Source organism: Sesamum indicum, linkage group LG2 (genome assembly GCF_026168435.1).
Source record: "Sesamum indicum cultivar Baizhima isolate 11 linkage group LG2, ASM2616843v1, whole genome shotgun sequence".
In the NCBI taxonomy this organism is placed as follows: Eukaryota; Viridiplantae; Streptophyta; class Magnoliopsida; order Lamiales; family Pedaliaceae; genus Sesamum; species Sesamum indicum.
The window spans coordinates 2,471,269-2,492,023 of NC_142658.1; the positions used below are offsets into that span (position 1 = coordinate 2,471,269).

Consider the following 20,755-nt stretch of genomic DNA (forward strand, 5'->3'; position numbering starts at 1 on the left):
CAAAGGAACTTATTGAGTTTTAAGGTTATTCGATAAAATGGTCTTTATATTGAAACCATAAATGAAAATGGTATCGAATATATGTACCTTCCAACATATAAAACTAGCCAGAAGCAAATTTTAGAAAGAATGAGAACATATACTTCTGGTTTATATGTCACAATGATAAGCTCCGTTGAAATACATAGTATCACTAACCTGAATTAGTTGATCAAAGTATTTTTACTTTGTGGCATAATAGACTTCGCTACCCAGGTAAAACAACGATGTATAGGATCATTGAAAATTCACATAGACACCCACTAAAGGACCTGAATTCCTTGTTAAAGGTGATTTTATATGTTCCACTTTTTCTCTTGAAAAATTAGTTATAAAGCCATCTATGACAAAAGTGAATATTAGAATCTCCTATGTTTCTTGAATGAATTCAAGGAGACATACGCGGGCCAATAATACCGTCATGTGGCGCATTTAAATACTTTATGGTTTTGATTGACGCATCCAAACGTTGGTCACATATAAGCTTGTTGTCAACACGAAATGTTGCTTTTGCAAGGCTGTTAGCCTAAATCATTAAATTGAGAACTCATTTTCCTGATTATCCTATTAAAAGAAGAAGGTCAATGTGGGAGAATTTACTTCTAAGTCCTTCAATGACTATTATCAATCAATTGGGATAGTTGTGGAGCATCCAGTTGCTCATGTACATACTCAAAACGGCCTAACAGAGTCGTTAATTAAGCGCTTACAATTAATAGCTAGACCTTTATTGATGAGATCAAAATTGCCTTCATCGGCATTGGGGCATGCAATTTTGCATGCAACAACTCTAATTCGTCTAAAACCTATCGCTTATCATAAATTTTCTTTATTGCAATTGGTCTCCAAAAGAGAACCAAATATTTCTCATTTAAAGGTGTTTGGTTGCGTGGTGTATGTCCCGATACCCCCTCCTCAACGAACTAAAATGGGACCACAAAGGAGACTGAGAATTTATGAAGCTTGAAGCAAGTGTCCTTTTTATAGCACGTTCTGTCGCAATGTCCACAATATGGAGTCCTTTTGTCTATATTATATTTCTTCTTATATTTGGCACTTCCCCTCACATGTAGTGCTACGTTTTTAGTGGAATCAGACAGTTCCATGTGTACCTGCCTCTGTTTCTCAACACTCTGTACCATCATACGCCTTGTTGATTAAGGGAACATGATCCATTACCAATTGCTAGTATCTAAAAAATTATCAAAACCATCACTAAGCCCCATCAAAAACTGCATCAGTTGTGTGAATGTAACTAAATAATCCACTGCCTTTGATGTACCACAAGTGCATCCATTACAAGTATACTGTGGTGTGGGCTTCAATTCTAACGTTTCGCCCAAAGTTTCTTCATATTGGTAAAATATGAAGATATAGATGCATTGCTTTGTGTCGTTGAACATATTTCTCTTTGTAATTGGTAGTTGTGGACCGTTGCACTCGCCATAGTGTTGTTCAAGATCCAACCAAAGATTTTTAGAGGATTTCGTGTATATGAAAGTCTCTACAATGTCTTTAGAAATGGAGTTTAAAATCCATGTGGTCACCATACGGTCAATTCTAATCCACTGCTTAAAATATAGATTGTTTGCGTTATATTTTACAGAGATTCCATCGATGAAACCTAATTTCAGTTTTATAGGCAATGCACGTTTGATTCCAAAGCTCTAGTTTAGATAGTTATTACCAATGAGAGTAGCACTTAGCAATACCATTCCAGCATGATCGAATCCATGGAGTTGCAGTTTCTTAGGTATGGTCTGTCTGGTTTCAGCAATGGTTAACATCTCTGCCATTGCTGAGACGAACTCTAATTTTGAAACTTGAACCAAAATGGACAAAATATTCTTATTCCTTAGTAAGAATAAATAATCACATTTTAAATAAACTTTAGTAAAAAAAGAATAGTTTGGAATCAAGAAAATGTAAAATCATTACAACTTCATTTATTTTTCATATTTAAATATAAAACAACTTTCTGAAATTTGGATTTGAGATTTGTTATGATACTAAAATCATTACACTTCATTTATTTTTCATATTTTACTGTTACAGATGGGAAAAGTTAGTCTTACAACTTTACGAGTCACAAAAATTAATTTTTGTAATTTAGTCCTGTAATTTTATAATTTTAATAATTTTAGTCTTTTTTTTTTTATCAATTTAGCTGAAAATATATAGGACCAAAAATGTCAACTATCTCAAGTATTAGGAAAAAAATGCCAATATCCTTTAAGTTACAAGATTAAAATTTCAGTTTAATTGAGTCATATACAAATCACATGTAATTTTTCAACGAAACGATGAAAATTATCAAATTTTTAAAGTTATAAAATTAAATTGTGAAAATCAATTCAAGTAGGACAAAAAATACCACCTCCACAAATCACCAAATTAAAATTACATTTTCTCCGTTATAAAAACATTTTTATCCCATATGTAGACGAAAGAATAGCAATGACCTCATCTGAATTTATAAAAATAAAGACTTTTGGACGATAATGGCAAAAAATTAAAAGTTCACTTAACATTTTGCATTTATTTTTTTTGGGAAAAACTGCCTGTGTCTAGGTGGGGTGGCGGACTTTTACCTGTTTACTACCCAAAAAATTATAATATAGACAATTAGAAATCAGTAAATAAGGAGTACTTACTCGCGTTACAAGTCAAACTCCTAACCTATTGTAAAATCAGTAAACAATGAGTACTTACTCCCATTACAAATCAAGGTCTATCGTAACCAATGAAAAAGAATACAATTACCTCCTGCTGTGCCCATCCCTCCTTTGCGTCGGTAGGACCTGCTGCTCAGTGCACTTAATATTTTGCTCGTATCAATATTTTTTATCTAAAACCCTAATAATATGGGTGTCTCTGAAAAAAAAAAATGTATTACTAGCCCCATCAATTGGGACCGTTTCAATTAAATCCCAATTAATTGTTACATTCTCAATATTAATTCCACGTAATTTTTTCGTCTAATAATTAAAGAAAAAGCCATGTGTCGTACGCGTGGACTTAGGGGGCTAGATTTTGGAGGGAAATCCAGTAGGTGAGAAGCACATATATATAGGCATTGACTTGAGGACCATGCAGTCCTAATCTGCCACACTAATTTCACACAATCGGCCCACCACAAATCAAAGAAATCAAGTGAAAAATGCAAAGTAAGTGTGAAGGAGTGAGAGGCAACCATAAAAATGTCTTTACGAGAGGAATCGTTTAATGACATGCCCCTGCTCCTTTTTTCCTAAGTTCTTCACTTGTCTGAGTGAATAGGCCCTCTTCCTATAATAACATTGCATTCTTAATTCTCCAAGCTTCCACCAACATAATTTCTTCGCCGCTCTTGCAAAAAAAAAAAAAAAAAAAAATTCAGGCCCGAACGACTGTTTATCAAAAACACAAGTTTCTGCAAAGTCGTAAAACCATGTATGGAGATGCCGGAACTCTCTTTCGGGAGTTAATGGGCTCAGGGAGCTAAACGGTTTAAATATGCCCCTCTCTAAGGAGCCAACAAGAAAATAAGCTTTTAAGAAACTTGTCTCATGAACCCTAACTTTTATCCTCACCCAATATGGCTATTTCTTTCTTTTCAAAAAGATCAACAAGCTTCTCACGCGGTAGAATTTTTCCCGAAAACCAGCTTCTTAATAGTCACACAATTCTTTTCTGTTAATTATTGGATGAAAAAGTTATATATGTGGACTTACTAACATTGAGAATATTTTTAAAATTATAAAATGCAATTTGAGAAATCCGCAATAATTAAAGTTGTTTTGAAAAAGATCCCATCTTGTGAGACTAAAAATACAATTTTCACGATGTAACTGAAAATGGAGCATTTTTTAAAGCTTGTAAGTGTAATTTCTATTTGTTTTTAAATAAATGGTGTAATTTTTTTATATTCTTAAAAGTTAGTTAAGTATAATTAACCATTAAAATTTATTGCAAAAGAGCTTCAAATATTTTTTGAGAAAAATGCAACAAACCCTCTTGTGATATTACAAATAAGCAAATTACCTCTTTATAAGAAAGAGTAACAATTCACCTCCTTGTGTTTTTAAAGGTACAGTTATTTACCCCCTTTAATTTTCAAAATAATTTATCTCATTAGATACAGATGTAAATTGTTCAATTTCAAAATATATAAAAGAATAAATTACTATTATTTTTTTTATAAAAAGATAATTTGTTCGTTTACAATATCTTATAGAGATAAATTGCATTTAAATCTTGATATTTTGTTAATATCATTAATCCTCATCCAAAATGAGAGTTTATAAAGTGGAATGTTTGTAATAAATGAATATCTCTTACATTGTAGTCATCAAAACAAACAAATGAAATGAAAATAGTGAAGAGTGGTCGGAAAAGACAAGAGCCAAAGTACAGGTTAAGAAGGAAAGTGGAAGAGATAACGTCTGGGAAGTTTTCACATTGGATAGAGCACAAAACGCATCACTCTCTCTCTCTCTCTCTCATAAATATAGATGGATATCTCATCTGATCCATGATGATATGCTGCAGCTTATTACACCCATGTTCTCCTCTGCAATCCAATCCACCCTCCTTCACTTTTATCCATTCACCCTATCCGTCCCCTTGCTATGAACACACGCAAAATTCTAGCCACCATCACATTTTGTAATAAATATATCACACTTGTTATATAATTGATCATTTTTTTTGAACTGTACATCAGTTACACGAGTAATTCAAATTTAATCGATTCGAGTCCAGATTAGAAGTTCTCATGAGCACTGTCACATAGACTTCAATTTTGGTGTTGTACCTGTTTTTGTTAAATCCATCCATCACCTATACGATGGAGGCTTCGACCTTTTTTCATTAACTATTTATCGGATTACTTCTTTTATCCTCAATTTGGAAGGTAGAAAAGGGACTTATTGAATGTAATGTAGGCATTGTATACAATGTGGAATCAAAATTAAAAATATGTCAACCTACGGAACAAAAAATATATTTTATCCGATCATTATGAATAATGTCGTCGGACACGTGTTGAACAATGATGCAACACCAACACGCCTTTAATATATGCTGGACATGGCATTTGCACGTTCCAACAATCAAAGAGAACAAAAGATACGTTAAGCTTGTTTGATACATACTAGGAGGTTATTATGATTTTTTTTTTTTTTACAATTTTGAAAGGAGGCGAATTGCAATTTACCCTCTCGTGTTAGCCAAAAATGGCTACCCCATGTAAAAATAAATTAGTAATTTAACCCTCTCAAAGAGCAAAACTAGAGCAAAATACCCCTTAGGTTATGTGGTATGCAACATGAGCTACATCTGCGATTTTGCTTAAGTTTTTCTTATAAAATGAGTTTTATGCCTAAATATGAACCATCATATCTTATTTTATGTATATATCAATGGCTGGAATTTGATAATCAAATCACTGACCTCATCTTTCCTTATAATTTAGATCAATGGTCTATATCAATGTATAAATAAATGACTGAGATCTATTTAAATTAGATCAATGGCTCACATTTATGCCAGATATAAAAATAAAATTTTATAGTAAATAAATTATATAATATATATACATACATATATAATCAGTAAGAAGAATAAAAAATACCGGCCGGACGCCGATTGAAGGAATGGACGGAGGAGGTGGCAACGAGTTGGAGGGGCACAGTAACAAGGGAGAGGGGAGAGAAGCGGAACAGCATGGGGCGAGGCACATTGGGGGAGAGAAAAACCAGTGACATGGGAAGAAGAGGAGAAGGGAAATCGCAGGCGGTGCTGGAGGAGGGGGTAGGCGGCAGCCGAACGGCGCCGGCAACAAGGGGAGTGGCCGACCGATTGGGTGAGGAAGGGGAGAGAAATTACTACGTATAAATATAGGGAAAATACAAGCAATCCCTTATGATATCGCAAATGAACAAATTATCCCTTATGAAAAAATAAATAGTGATTTACATTCTTGTATTTCTTAAAATAAAATAATTTAATTGCGATACTTTTTTTCATAGGGGTTATGTGCTTATTTTCAATATCACATGAGAGTAAATTGCTATTCACCTTGTAAATATATTATATGTATATATATTATGAATATATATCTGTATAAATATTATAATATGTGTATGCATATATATATAATTTTTAGTTGATGTATATAATTATATATGTAAAACTAAATTTGAACCGTTTATTTATAAAATAAAAATCCAACAATTGATAACAAATATACAAATAAAAAAATTGAGAAAAAAAGAAAAGAAAACGGCGCGTCCATTTCACCACTCGCATGAGCGGTATTTTGCTTAGTTTTTACAAGTTAAGGGAATAAATTGATAATTTATTTTTTATATGGGATAATTTGTCATTTTAGCTAACACATAAGGATAAATTGTAATTTACCCTTTTAAAATGTATGTATGTTTGTTTTCATTTTTAAGTTATTTTTGAAATGAGTCAAAATATATCTAATATTTGCTATCATTCGGAAACAACTTATTTAGGTGTTTTAAACTGTTTTAGCATAAATACATATATATACACATACATATATATAAATATATAAAAAAGACATATATGTCTCCCTACAATATTATGTAAAGTTAAATCAAATTACAAAACGAATTTAGGAAAAGGAAGAAACATACGGACAAAAATAGAATTAGTAAGGCGGTGGTGGCGGCGGCGGAGGTGGCGGCAGCTGTCTGGCATTGGGTGCCCATATCACATCCGAAGGCTGATAGCTATACATGGAAATCGCACCAGATTCCGGGGCGGCAGCGCTATCACTTTCGCCGGAGGCTGCCTTCCGAGAGCTATGCCCGCCGTCTCCGGCAGCCGTATCCTGATCGTAATCCACTTGCTGCAGTCTGTGAAATGAGGGATTATTAAAGGTGGCAGCGATGAGATAAACAGTCCCAGCTGATAGCAAAGGCCCAACCACAACCCCACCCACCACCTGCCCCTGCGGGCCCGCCACCGATACACTGAACTGCCCGTTTCCTGAAGCCAAACCGCCGTCCCCCGGCATAATAGTGGCGGAGATTGATAAAATATCGAAACGACCGTGAAACGCGACGGAGGTGCCGGGGGTGGTGGAAGGCTGCTTGAGGGTGACGTTAGCGACTATTCCGTTGCCGTTGAGTACGCAGAGGCCAGTGTTGCGCTTCCGGCAGAAGTGAGTTGTGGATTCGACGACATCAACTCCGGCGGGTAGCTCGAGAACGTAGGGGTTCATTGTGGGCTGTGGAGAATCTCGGGTGATGATGACTGGAGGCTTGGGCTTATTCTTGGAACCAGGGGGCCGCCCGCGGCGGCGGCGGAGGACTTCGATGGTTGCGCCGTCGTGGGCCGGTGGCGGTGGGGGGAACGGATGAGCTTCTTGATCCTTAACGACATTACTTCGATGGTTGGGGCTGCGGTGGTCGCTGTCCACTTCTTGGGAGGTGGGAAGGCGGTGGGCGGCGGTGGGCTGCGGCAGAGAAGGATGCCGGAATTTGCTGTTATGAGTTTGGTGGAGTTCGGGAAACATGTTGGTGGTATTGGAGAGATGTGGTTTTTTTTTTTTTTCTTCTACATATTTTCTCTTCATTTTTTCATGTTTGTTTTTCTTTTATGTTGAGAACGAGTATCTGTGAGCATTCACATTCGTGGGCACAATTAATTTAAAATTCCAAAAAACATATTATTATTTAAAAATATATTAATTAAATTCATAAAATATTATAAAATATAAAAAATGAGAAATAATAGAAAAATAAGAGGAAAAAAGAAATGTAGAAATTGAGAAAAGAATTGACGAAAGTGAAAAGTTAAGAAAAAAGAATTAAATATTAAAAAAATAAAAATTGACATATTAAAAATACGTGAGACACAAAAAAGTTGCTCTCAATTAATATGTAGTATAGATATGCAAAAGATATAGATGTTTGGGGGGTTATTTATTAATTTATTATTAAAAAAAATTATATTAATATAATTTTTTTTATTATACTAATATTAATATATCAAGTCATGATTTAAAATCACGACTCGATATTAAAATAATTTTTTTTTAAAGATAATGGCCAAGTTCGCAATTAACCATGTCGTGATTTGTAATCGCGACTTGTAGTCGTGATTTATAACCACGACTTCAATCTTTTTTCATTTTTTTTAAATTTTGTTTAATTAATATTTTTTTATAAATTAATTATATAAAATTAATTTTTAACAACATATTAAAGTCCAAAAAAGCATAATATTAAAATTGTATTAATTAAAATAATTACAATTAAGGGTACACGTGTAATAGTGTATTTTTTTTTGTGAATTGTAAAAAATACAATGAAGTATATAATTATTTTTGGCAACCCAGTACCGACACATTTGATTGTGTAGAAGAATTTTTTTGTTGAGCTTGTTGCCTAGCACGCGTTTGTTGTAAATATGTGTTGTTTGCTTTCGACCAAGGCGCGAAGAGATGCGAATAGTAGTATCGTGGACCAACTCAAATCCCGGTACATCCCAAGTAGAGGTTCAAATGACTTGGAATATGTATTTTTATAAATCATTATATCGTTATAATCCTTCACCATTTATGCACCATTAATCATGTATGCAGCACATACCTTTTGAGCGTGACTGCAATGAATACCAAATTGAGTTCACTTGCCGCAAGAACTTTCTCGGTGCGCAATTTTGACAACATGGATATTGACTCCATGTCCACTATGACGTCTTGTACCAACCAAAGTGAACTGTTGGAACTGATGGTATTTGGTGATGGTATGCTCAACAGAATTTTGATGCCAACGTGTGAACATTTTATGTGCAAAATCCGTCCATAGTAGGTTGTTAGCCAACATTACAGAACTTTTCGTTAACCTCTCACGAAAATAATGGACACTTCGCTGAAACGTCATCTCAGCAATTGCTGTTAACGGTAGGCGACAAGCCCCTTTCAATACTCCATTTATGCATTCCGATATATTTGTCATCAGAAGCGATGGATACCCGAGATATGAGCCTCCATCAGATCTCCCGTAAAAATCACATGGGTACAGATCGGCACCTGCAACACATATAATACATCACTAGATGACAAAGACGATATGACACGGTTGTACAGAGGCCACCCATTTCCAATAGAAGAGAAACAGAACGAGGTTATTGGGAATGATACTACAACATAACAAAAAATTTCGTGTCGTCGTCTATTGATAGACGTGTGGAAAGTGGGTACCAACCTAGAGAAGCACCTATGTTGTAAGTTGTGGTACGTTGGTATATAATATCACATATTTTATATTAGATTTTTTTTTACAACACAAGGCTCATTATTTTTCTACAATTTTCAGACAAATGAGGTGAATGCCCTTGAAACTTTATGTCGATCTAGACCACTAAATATTGAAGGATATAGTCAATTGGTGGATAGATTTGAACACGGGTTATATATTATCAAAGAAGCCATAACCCAACAGCTACAACAAATTGCTTCTCCATCTGACGATGCTCCCACAACATCCCACAGGCAAAGAAGAAGTTCTAGCCGAATGTCTACTAGTTCAGTTGAACGTCATGATATTGGGGTGGATATAGCTGGTCTTTCTACAGTATATACACCTCAAGATTTATACGTGCCTCAACCGCCTCAAGATTATTACATGCCTCAGCTGCCTCAAGATGATTGGTTTCACTCGACTCCATATATGCCAAACCAAACACAAGATTATTCATCACAAGTACATCTTTACCTTGGTCTTGGTATTAATCCACCATATGCACAAGTATACAATATTTCACTAATTCCATTTCCATCGTTTAGTGCATATTGTGACAATATGGAGTCTAATTCCATCACAACATCAAGTCGGTTCGGTGGTGATGAAAATGAGGCACAAAATGAGCCAGTGCAAAATATGGGCGAGGAAATAAGAAGACCTTGGCGTCGACGGCACAGACGCAATTGTGGAATGGGTGGACATTTTTTGACATTTGTAATTGTATACTTCATTGTATTTTTTACAATTGTACAAAAAATATACACTATTCTATTTGTACACTTAATTGTAATTTTTTTAATTAATACATTTTAATATTATGATTTTTTGAATTTTAATATATTGTTAAAAATTAATTTTATATAATTAAACAAAATTATATAATTAATTTATACAAAGTTTAATTAAATAAAAAAAAAGGGAAAACAGGCCAAGTCGTGCTCTTAAATCACGACTTGGTGTCGTGATTTGAGATCTAAGATCGCAACTCGGGGAATTTTATTAAGAAAAATTACTTTTAATGTCGAGTCGTGATTTTAAATCACGACTCGATATATTAATATTACTATAATAAAAATAATTATATTAATATAATTTTTTTAATAATAAAAAAATAAATAACTCGATGATTGGGTGCATGTATTTGAGAGCCATATCATAGAGAAACTGATCTCTATCACTTTATACTGATTTATTACACAATGACAATAATCGACTTATAATATTCAATTCAGAGAAAATTGAGTTTGATTTAATATAAAAATATAAAATACTAGTCTAATTAAATTTAATTAGATCTATCTATCAATATATATAATAACGAATAAATATCCAAATTTTGTGAATAAAAATTATCAATTTTATGAAATTAGAAGTACTGTTGAAAAATTCATACAGAGTGATTTCTAACTAATAGATTTTATTTTAATAATAAAGAAAAAGAAAGAAACATTGAGAGTAAAGACTGTAAATAGTAATATAATAAATAATCAAATTTAAAGTCTTATAGAAGTAACAAACACATAAAAAAAAAACACAAAAATGTCCAAAAAGGGCATAAACTCATAAATAGAGATCTTGTTATGCTGATGACTATTCTTTTCCTCGAGGGCCAAACTCGGAGATAGAGACGTCATTGTCAGAATGAGGTTGCATTGTATTACTCCTTGATGATGTGGTGGACTCCCACTCTCTTGAATTGGGCAGATGAAATGCAGGTTGAGAAGGGATACCCAACGTTAGGGACGAGCTACTGAGCATTAACAAATATCAAATATTTACACAGAAAGAGTAGGATTAACAGATGAAGATGCTGCTAAAAATTTTATATTAGGATTCAATGGACAATTAAAAGGTTGGTGGGATAATACTATAACCGCTGAAGCCAAAAAATCAAATTCTTTCAAGTGTTAAAAAAGATCAAGAAGGAAATATCATTAATAATGATGAAGGGAGACCCATTTCTAATGCAATATCTTCTCTATTATATACAATTATTATTCATTTTATAGGAAATCCTCAAATATATCAAGAAAGGAATACATAATTTTTACAAAATTTAAAATGTAGAAAACTCCATGATTTTAGATGGTATAAAGATGTCTTCTTGTCCAAAATGTATGAAAGAAATGATGCAGATAGTTATTTTTGGAAAGAAAAATTTATTTCAGGATTACCAAAATCATTTGCAGAAAAAGTCCGTGAAAAAATTAAAGAAAAAAATACGAAAATATTGCATCTCTTTCTTATGGGGAAATTATAAATCATGTTAATTTAGTAGGATTACAATTATGCAATGATTTTACTCTAAAAGCCCAATTGAAGAAACAAAATCTCACTACTAGAAAAGAATTAGGAAGTTGGTGTGAACAATTGGATTTCAAAAAATAAGGTCACCATCATCCTCATCAAAGCCAAGACATTATAACAATCATAAACATAGATCAACAAAGAAAACTCCTTTTAAATCTTCTAATAAACCCTTTTCTAAACCAAATTTCCAAAGGAAGAATTTCCAAAAGAAAAAATATTCTAGTGTCCCTAACTCAATCATATGTCATAAGTGCCAAAAACCAGGTCATTATGCCAGTAGTTGCAGAATGAGAAAGAAAATTTATGAATTGAGTTTAGGAGAGAAATTGACAAATCAATTACTAAGAATTCTAGATGAAGAAGACCTAAAAATATTTGAAATTGATAATTCTAGCCTAGAAGAACAACTAGATCAAATTCAAACATATGAAGGATATTCCTCCTCCTCAGAAGAATCCCAAAACTCTAATTCGGAAAACATTAATAAATGTACCAGTTGTTCACCAGAATTATGTCTTTGTAATAAACAAATAGCTACCTTAACTAACCAATTTTCTTTAATCTTAGATCTTATTGATAAAATCCAAAATCCTGAAGATAAAGAAATTTACCTCCATAAACTTCAAAAATTAATTTCAAATGAAAATCCTCAGAAAATAAAGCCCCCTCCAAAAATAGATTTCTCAGAAATTATGAATATGTGTGACTCTTCTAATTCTAAAGTTTCAATATCTGACCTTAAACATGAAGTTAGACAATTAAAAAAGGAAGTAAAAACTTTAAAAGAAAACCATGATCAATTACAACAGGAAATTTTAATCATAAAACTCCAAAATCAAATTTCCAAAGAAAATTCTAATAAAATATCTCCATCTAAAGTTTCTGAAGAAGAAGAAACGTTCATTAATACCATATCCAGGATTGCTTATCAGAAATGGTATGTAAAAATTAATTTAGTTATTGAAGATTTTAAATTAAATGCTATAGCCTTAATGGATTCAGGAGCAGACATGAATTGTATTCAAGAAGGATTAATCCCCACTAAATATTTTGAAAAAACTAAAGAAAAACTCTCAGCTGCTACCTTAGCTAGTCTCAAAATTAACTTCAAGCTTTCAAAAGCCCATGTGTGCAATGATGGAATTTGTTTCAAAACTAGTTTTGTGTTAGTAAAAGATCTTAATACTCCAATAATTTTAGGAAATCCTTTTCTCCAAATGCTCTATCCAATTAATGTAAGTTCTGAAGGGATTAGAATTAAAACCATGGGAAAAGATATTTTATTTCAATTCCAATTCCCTGTAATCCAAAGAGATATTAAAGTAGTACAAGATACTTTTATATTTCAAGAAATCAGTAATAAAGAAAAACAAATTCTCTTCTTAAAAGATGAAATTTCTCATAAAAAAATCGAAGAACAAATTTCTGCACCTTTCATTCAAAAGAAAATTCTTGAATTTCAAAATCAAATCCAAAAACAAATTTGTTCAGAATTGCCAAATGCATTTTGGGAAAGAAAAAAACATGTTATTACTCTCCCTTATGAAACAGATTTTGATGAAAGACAAATTCCTACTAAAAAGCTAGGCCAATACAAATGAACCAAGAATTATTAGAATATTTCAAAAAAGAAATTCAAGATCTTCTTAATAAAAAATTGATTCGCCCCTCAAAGTCTCCTTGGTCTTGTCCAGCTTTTTATGTTCAGAAAAATGCAGAATTGGAAAGAGGGACACCTAGGCTGGTTATAAATTATAAATCTTTGAATAAACATTAAGATGGATTAGGTACCCTATACCTAATAAAACAGATCTTCTTAAAAGTCTTTATGATGCAAAAATATTTTCTAAATTTGATATGAAATCTGGATTCTGGCAAATTCAAATTGATGAAAAAGATAGATGTAAAACAGCTTTCACTCTCCCTTTTGGTCAATTTGAATGGAATGTTATGCCATTTGGGTTAAAAAATGCTCCTTCAGAATTCCAAAAAAAATTATGAATGATATTTTCACTCCATATACTTCATTTACCATTGTTTATATTGATGATGTTTTAGTCTTCAGTGAAAATATAGAAAAACACTAGAAACATTTACAAATATTTCTTAAACTTATTAAAGACAATGGCTTAGTTGTATCAGCTCCTAAAATAAAACTCTTCCAAACTAATATCAGATTTTTAGGACATCAAATTCATCAGGGAACCATTGTCCCAATTCAAAAATCTCTATCTTTTGGAGAAAATTTCCCAGACCAACTTTTAGACAAAACTCAATTACAAAGATTCTTAGGAAGTCTAAATTATGTTTCAGATTTTTATCCAAATCTTAGACAAATATGTAAACCATTATATGAGAGATTAAAAACTCCACCACCTCCTTAGACCCAAATTCACACAGATTTAGTGAAAAAATTAAAAATAGAAATTAAAGAAATTCCTTATCTAAGTATATGCCATCCAAATGCACCAAAAATTATACAAACAGATGCATCCGGACTAGGATATGGAGGTATTCTTAGTCAAATTATTAACAATAAAGAAACAATAATAAGATATTATTCCGGAGTTTGGAAAACTACAGCTCAGAAAAATTATCCTACAATAAAAAAAGAAATATTATCTATTGTATTGTGCATTTCTAAATTCCAAGATGATTTGTTAAATCAAAAATTTCTTCTAAAAATTGATTGTCGAGCTGCAAAAGATGTACTTACAAAAGATGTTAAAAATTTAGTTTCAAAACAAATTTTTGCAAGATGGCAAGCTTTACTATCTGTATTTGATTTTGATATTGAATATATTAAAGGAGTTCACAATCACATTCCTGACTACTTGACAAGAGAATTTTTGCAGGGATGTCGAAATCAGGAGAAGATTCAAAGCTAAAGGTAAGTCCTTTAGCAAAAACCAACACCCAAATTCTCAAATTAGAATACCCTTCTCTAACGCCAGAGAAGACCCAATTGAGACCCCAAAATCTTCAAATTTCAAAGCCACAAGTTCCACAAAATCCAAAATCATTACGGGTTTTACCCCCATCTCTCCAACAAAAAACACAAAGCCTTGCCAAACAACCCAAAAAACATCATCATTATCACAAACTCCCATTCAAATTGTCAACAGATTTACCCCGTTGGGAAAATCAATTCTTCTGGCACCTTCCAAACTTACTCAAACCTATAAAGACATAGCAGGTACTTCTACTGCTAGGCCTACCAGTTCCCAATCATATTCACCAATTTCCCCATATTTTGAGAAAACAGATTTCCACCTCGATTGCGTAATTGAGGATGAGTGGATAAATGATCAAACTCAAGATAATCCTGTTTTGATGGCAACAATGATTCTTGATGAAGATCACAACAGGATTTATGAAGATCCTCAAAAAACCCAACAATTCTATGAAGACATTCTTGTCTCTACCAGATCCATCTTTGTTCAAAATATGCCTCCCAAAGGAGCCCCAACCAACTCTTCACAAATTGGCTACCGAAAAATTTTCATAAACTCCATCCTTTCTTTGACCGATTGGGGAAAAAGTCCCTATGAACTCAAAAACATACCAAATAAAAAATATCCTTTGATATCCTATTGGGACTATATCAAAGCCTTCCAACATTTCCTTCTTAAACAAAATGAAAAAAATACCATGTCCTTTTATTTTCTTTTTGGTACCAAAATTTCTCCTGAAAAAATTCCAAACTGGTTTGTCAGATGGTGGTACTATTTTGGTCCAAAATCACAAATTCTTCCTAAACCAGTCCAAGATGCATTCAAATTCTTCAAAGAAAATCTCAAAACCAGTATGTTTCCAGGAAAACATCTCCCCAATTTACTCAAATTCTATATCCAATTTAACCTAACTTGGATCTTGAAAATTGAGCCCCAATTCAAGCCCATCCAAATTGATGAAGATACAATCATATTTTCCTTAGGGAAAAAATATTGTGTAAAATGGTGGGACAAAATGGATACAGAAACATTTGAACAAACAACAATATTGGAGTGGTTCAAGCAAAATCCTACGATGTGCAAAACGTCAACAATTCTTGGCAAAGAATTCAATTCAGAGCAGGAACAATTTTTATTGAAGAAAAACAATTTGTCCGCAAGAATTGCAAAAGCAACAACCATTGAAGAAATGCAGAAAATTCTTGAGGAAATTCAAAGTGACAAGGAAGATTCACCACCACCAATTCATCTTGGAGATGAAAATGAGGATGATTGTTTCGGCATTTTTAGTCCAATCCCGTAAAAGTACAGTTTAATTATCATTGTTGTAATAAATTTTATTAATGTAACAAATTTCATATTGACAATGATGTAATCATGATGTAAAAAAAATCAAAAATAAAAAATCCAAAAATTCTTATCAGCTTTTCCAGACAACTTGCTGCATTATGGAGGTTTGATGGACAGCCACAAACAACAAATAATTCAACTACATGATGAAGGCCAAGCATTTCTATAAATGGAGGCATTTGTGGGAAGAAAAAGAACAACTTATTCTTGAGAACCATTCTCATATTCTCTAGCATTTGCTTCATTCAAGATCTTTCTCTTGTTCTTCATCTCTTCTTTCAAGTTCTTTCTCTTGTACTTCATATATTTCCTTTTCATTCACTTCTTCTTATAAAAATATGATGTCTTGGATAATTAGTATCTTTGTACATCAAAATTTCCTATAAAATATTTGTACACAAATTCTCGGAAATCCAAGTAAGTTTTCTTCTACTCATAACTGTCTTTAATTTTTGCTTTATATCCTTGTTATAATAAATTTTATATAATTTATTGATCATATTCTTTCTTTTAGATCTTTATATTTCCTTACATAGTTTTAAATATGGTTGTTATATTCCAATTGTTCTTGGTTTGTGATATCCTGGTACAAATGGTATCAGAACCATGCAAATCTTGGGTATAAATTAATTATATAATTTTATTTAATTATATATAATTAATATATTAAAGTTCAAAAAATTATAATATTAAAATTGTATTAATTTAAAAATTACAATTAAGTGTACAAATGTATAGAAGATTTGAGTTGGTCCACGACACTACTATTCGCATCTATTCGCGTCCTGGTCGAAATCAAACATCACGTATTCACAACGAGATGGATTGGGCGCAAACGCGTACAAGGCAAAAATCCCAACAAATAAATTCGTCTACATAATCAGATGTTCCGGTACCGGGTGGTCAAGAATAATCGTATACTTAATTGTTTTTTTTACAATTATACAAAAAAAATATACATTATACATTTGTACACTTAATTATAATTTTTTAAATTAATATAATTTTAATATCATAATTTTTTGAACTTTAATATGTTAATTATATATAATTAAATAAAATTATATAATTAATTTATAAAAAAATTAATTAAATGAAAATAAAAAAGAAAATCGGCAAGTCGTGATATGTAATCACAACTTGGCACCAAGTATGCCTCTAACCAACTCTTGCTAGGAAGTATGCCTCTGGTTGCAATGTAAGCACCTTCACCATTCTCTAACCTCCTAACCCATATAAAAGATGTTTGATCCGGTTAGAATGTTATATGTGAAAACTCTAACTCGAAGTTCAAATGGCAGTTTATGCTTGCTGGTCCAGACGACGACGCATTGCTGTAAAGACTGACGATGGTCTTAGTTTCCAACTAATGAGAATAGTACTGAGTTTTCAAGAGTTTTCAAGTGTGAAGTCTTTGGTTCTTGTTTGTGTGTGTGGAGATGATACAATACAATGATATATATGCCTTTGTAATCCCCTAATCTTGGCATTCATTTCTAGTTGTTGTCTGTTTCAGGCATTGGTTTTTGGTTTGCCTGTCTAAGTCATTTGTCGTTATAACATTTCTGCTCCTAATCTTTCACCCTTCATTGTACCTCATTGGTATAGCAAACTACAAACCCTCTATTTTAATTTGCTATTTTTATTCTCTCTTTCATCTAATATTTAGATGTCTGTGTACAAAATTTTTGAAATCTGTATATTAAATCCCATACAAAATCCAATATCAATTTGTCAGACTGGATCATGACTGAGTCCAGAATATTATACGATATTTTATCGTGTTTTATTTGTTATTTTCGTTCCACAAGTTCAAAAATACTCAGAGCAAGCCATAAAACTAAAAAAACAGGTCTAAAACTGTGCTGCATTTAAGACTTAGAACATTATGAAATTTAAAAAAAAAAAAATTATAGTTGTGCTTGTATTTTAATTTCTTAATATTGAAAAATTATATTGGTAGATATACATATTTCAATTAATTGAACTACATAAATAAAAAAAACTTTTGAAATTTATTTATTTTTTACAATAAAAGTTAATAATTTGATATTTTGGAATGAAAATTGATGGATTCTTTTATTATTTTTGTTTTTGGGTAATTGAGAAGCACTTTTAATTTTTTTTTAGATCAAAAAGTGTATTTTTAAAGTGGTTTTAGTAAATTTTGTTAATTAACTTGTGAGTGAAATACTAGTGAATCATTTCCACGTGTCACTTAGACTTCTGAACGCACACGAGAACTACAGTGCAGACGCTTGTATGAAATCATTCGCGGCTAAGAGTATTAGGGTTATTTATTTTTTTATTACAAAAAAAATTAAATTATATTAATATAATTTTTTTAATATATTAATAATAATATAACGAGTCGCAATTTGACTCGATTAAAAAAGTAATTTTTTAAAGAAAAACACTAAGTCGCGATTACATATCACGACTTGGCAATTTTTTTTCGTATAATTAAATTTTGTATAAATTAATTATATAATTTTATTTAATTATATATAATTAACATATTAAAGTCCAAAAAATTATAATATTAAAATTATATTAATTTCAAAAAATACAATTAAGTGTACAAATGTATAGTGAATTTGAGTTGGTCCACGACACTACTATTCGCATCACTTTGTGCGCTAATCGAAATCAAACATCACGTAAAAAAAATTGCCAAGTCGTGATATGCAATCGCGACTTAGTGATTTTCCATAAAAAAAATACTTTTTTAATCGAGTCAAATTGCGACTCGTTATATTATTATTAATATATTAAAAAAATTATATTAATATAATTTAATTTTTTTGTAATAAAAAAATAAATAACCCTAATACTCTTAGTCGCGGATGATTTCATACAAGCGTCTGCACTGTAGTTCTCGTGTGCGTTCAGAAGTCTAAGTGACACGTGGAAATGATTCACTAGTATTTCACTCACAAGTTAATTAACAAAATTTACTAAAACCACTTTAAAAATACACTTTTTGATCTAAAAAAAAATTAAAAGTGCTTCTCAATTACCCAAAAACAAAAATAATAAAAGAATCCATCAATTTTCATTCCAAAATATCAAATTATTAACTTTTATTGTAAAAAATAAATAAATTTCAAAAGTTTTTTTTATTTATGTAGTTCAATTAATTGAAATATGTATATCTACCAATATAATTTTTCAATATTAAGAAATTAAAATACAAGCACAACTATAATTTTTTTTTTTGAAATTTCATAATGTTCTAAGTCTTAAATGCAGCACAGTTTTAGACCTGTTTTTTTAGTTTTATGGCTTGCTCTGAGTATTTTTGAACTTGTGGAACGAAAATAACAAATAAAACACGATAAAATATCGTATAATATTCTGGACTCAGTCATGATCCAGTCTGACAAATTGATATTGGATTTTGTATGGGATTTAATATACAGATTTCAAAAATTTTGTACACAAACATCTAAATATTAGATGAAAGAGAGAATAAAAATAGCAAATTAAAATAGAGGGTTTGTAGTTTGCTATACCAATGAGGTACAATGAAGGGTGAAAGATTAGGAGCAGAAATGTTATAACGACAAATGATTTAGACAGGCAAATCAAAAACCAATGCCTGAAACAGACAACAACTAGAAATGAATGCCAAGATTAGGGGATTACAAAGGCATATATATCATTGTAGTGTATCATCTCCACACACACAAACAAGAACCAAAGACTTCACACTTGAAAACTCTTGAAAACTCAGTACTATTATCATTAGTTGGAAACTAAGACCATCGTCAGTCTTTACAGCAATGCGTCGTCGTCTGGACCAGCAAGCATAAACTGCCATTTTAACTTCGAGTTAGAGTCTTAACATATAACATTCTAACCGGATCAAACATCTTTTATATGGGTTAGGAGGTTAGAGAATGGTGAAGGTGCTTACATTGCAATCAGAGGCATACTTCCTGGCAAGAGTAAGGTTAGAGGCATACTTGGTGCCAAGTCGTGATTACATATCACGACTTGCCGATTTTCTTTTTTTTTTTTCATTTAATTAATTTTTTTATAAATTAATTATATAATTTTATTTAATTATATATAATTAACATATTAAAGTTCAAAAAATTATGATATTAAAATTGTATTAATTTAAAAAATTATGATTAAGTGTACAAATGTATAGTGTATATTTTTTTGTATAATTGTAAAAAATACAATTAAGTATACAATTATTCTTGACCAACCGGTACCGGAACATCTGATTATGTAGACGAATTTATTTGTTGGGATTTTTGCCTTGTACGCGTTTGCGCCCAATCCATCTCGTTGTGAATACGTGATGTTTGATTTCGACCAGGACGCGAATAGATGCGAATAGTAGTGTCGTGGACCAACTCAAATCTACTATACATTTGTACACTTAATTGTAATTTTTAAATTAATACAATTTTAATATTATAATTTTTTGGACTTTAATATGTTAATTATATATAATTAAATAAAATTATATAATTAATTTATACAAAATTTAATTAAAAGAAAAAAATTACCAAGTCGTGATTACTTTAAAAAAATAACTTTTTCAATCGAGTCAAATAGCGACTAGTTATATTATTATTAAAATATTTAAAAAAATTATATTAATATAATTTATTTTTTCTAATAAAAAATAAATAACCCTAATATTGTTAGCCATGGATGATTTCACACAAGCGTCCGCATCGTAGATAGGGCTGGTTATTTACTTACTCAGTTGCAGGTCATTCCTCTGCTGACGTTTTTTTTTTAGAAGTAGATCCAAAAGCTATATTTAGTCAGGTCGGGCCAGTACGCAATTTTCTCCTCATTGTCGATTAGAAT

The 20,755-nt window shown here is 31.5% G+C and overlaps 1 pseudogene; it reads right to left on the reverse strand.

Annotated features, from left to right (window-relative positions):
- Window positions 1-6,601: 6,601 nt before the first annotated feature.
- LOC105177267 (AT-hook motif nuclear-localized protein 28 pseudogene) lies at window positions 6,602-7,662 on the reverse strand (annotated as a pseudogene).
- Between the last annotated feature and the right edge of the window lie 13,093 nt (window positions 7,663-20,755).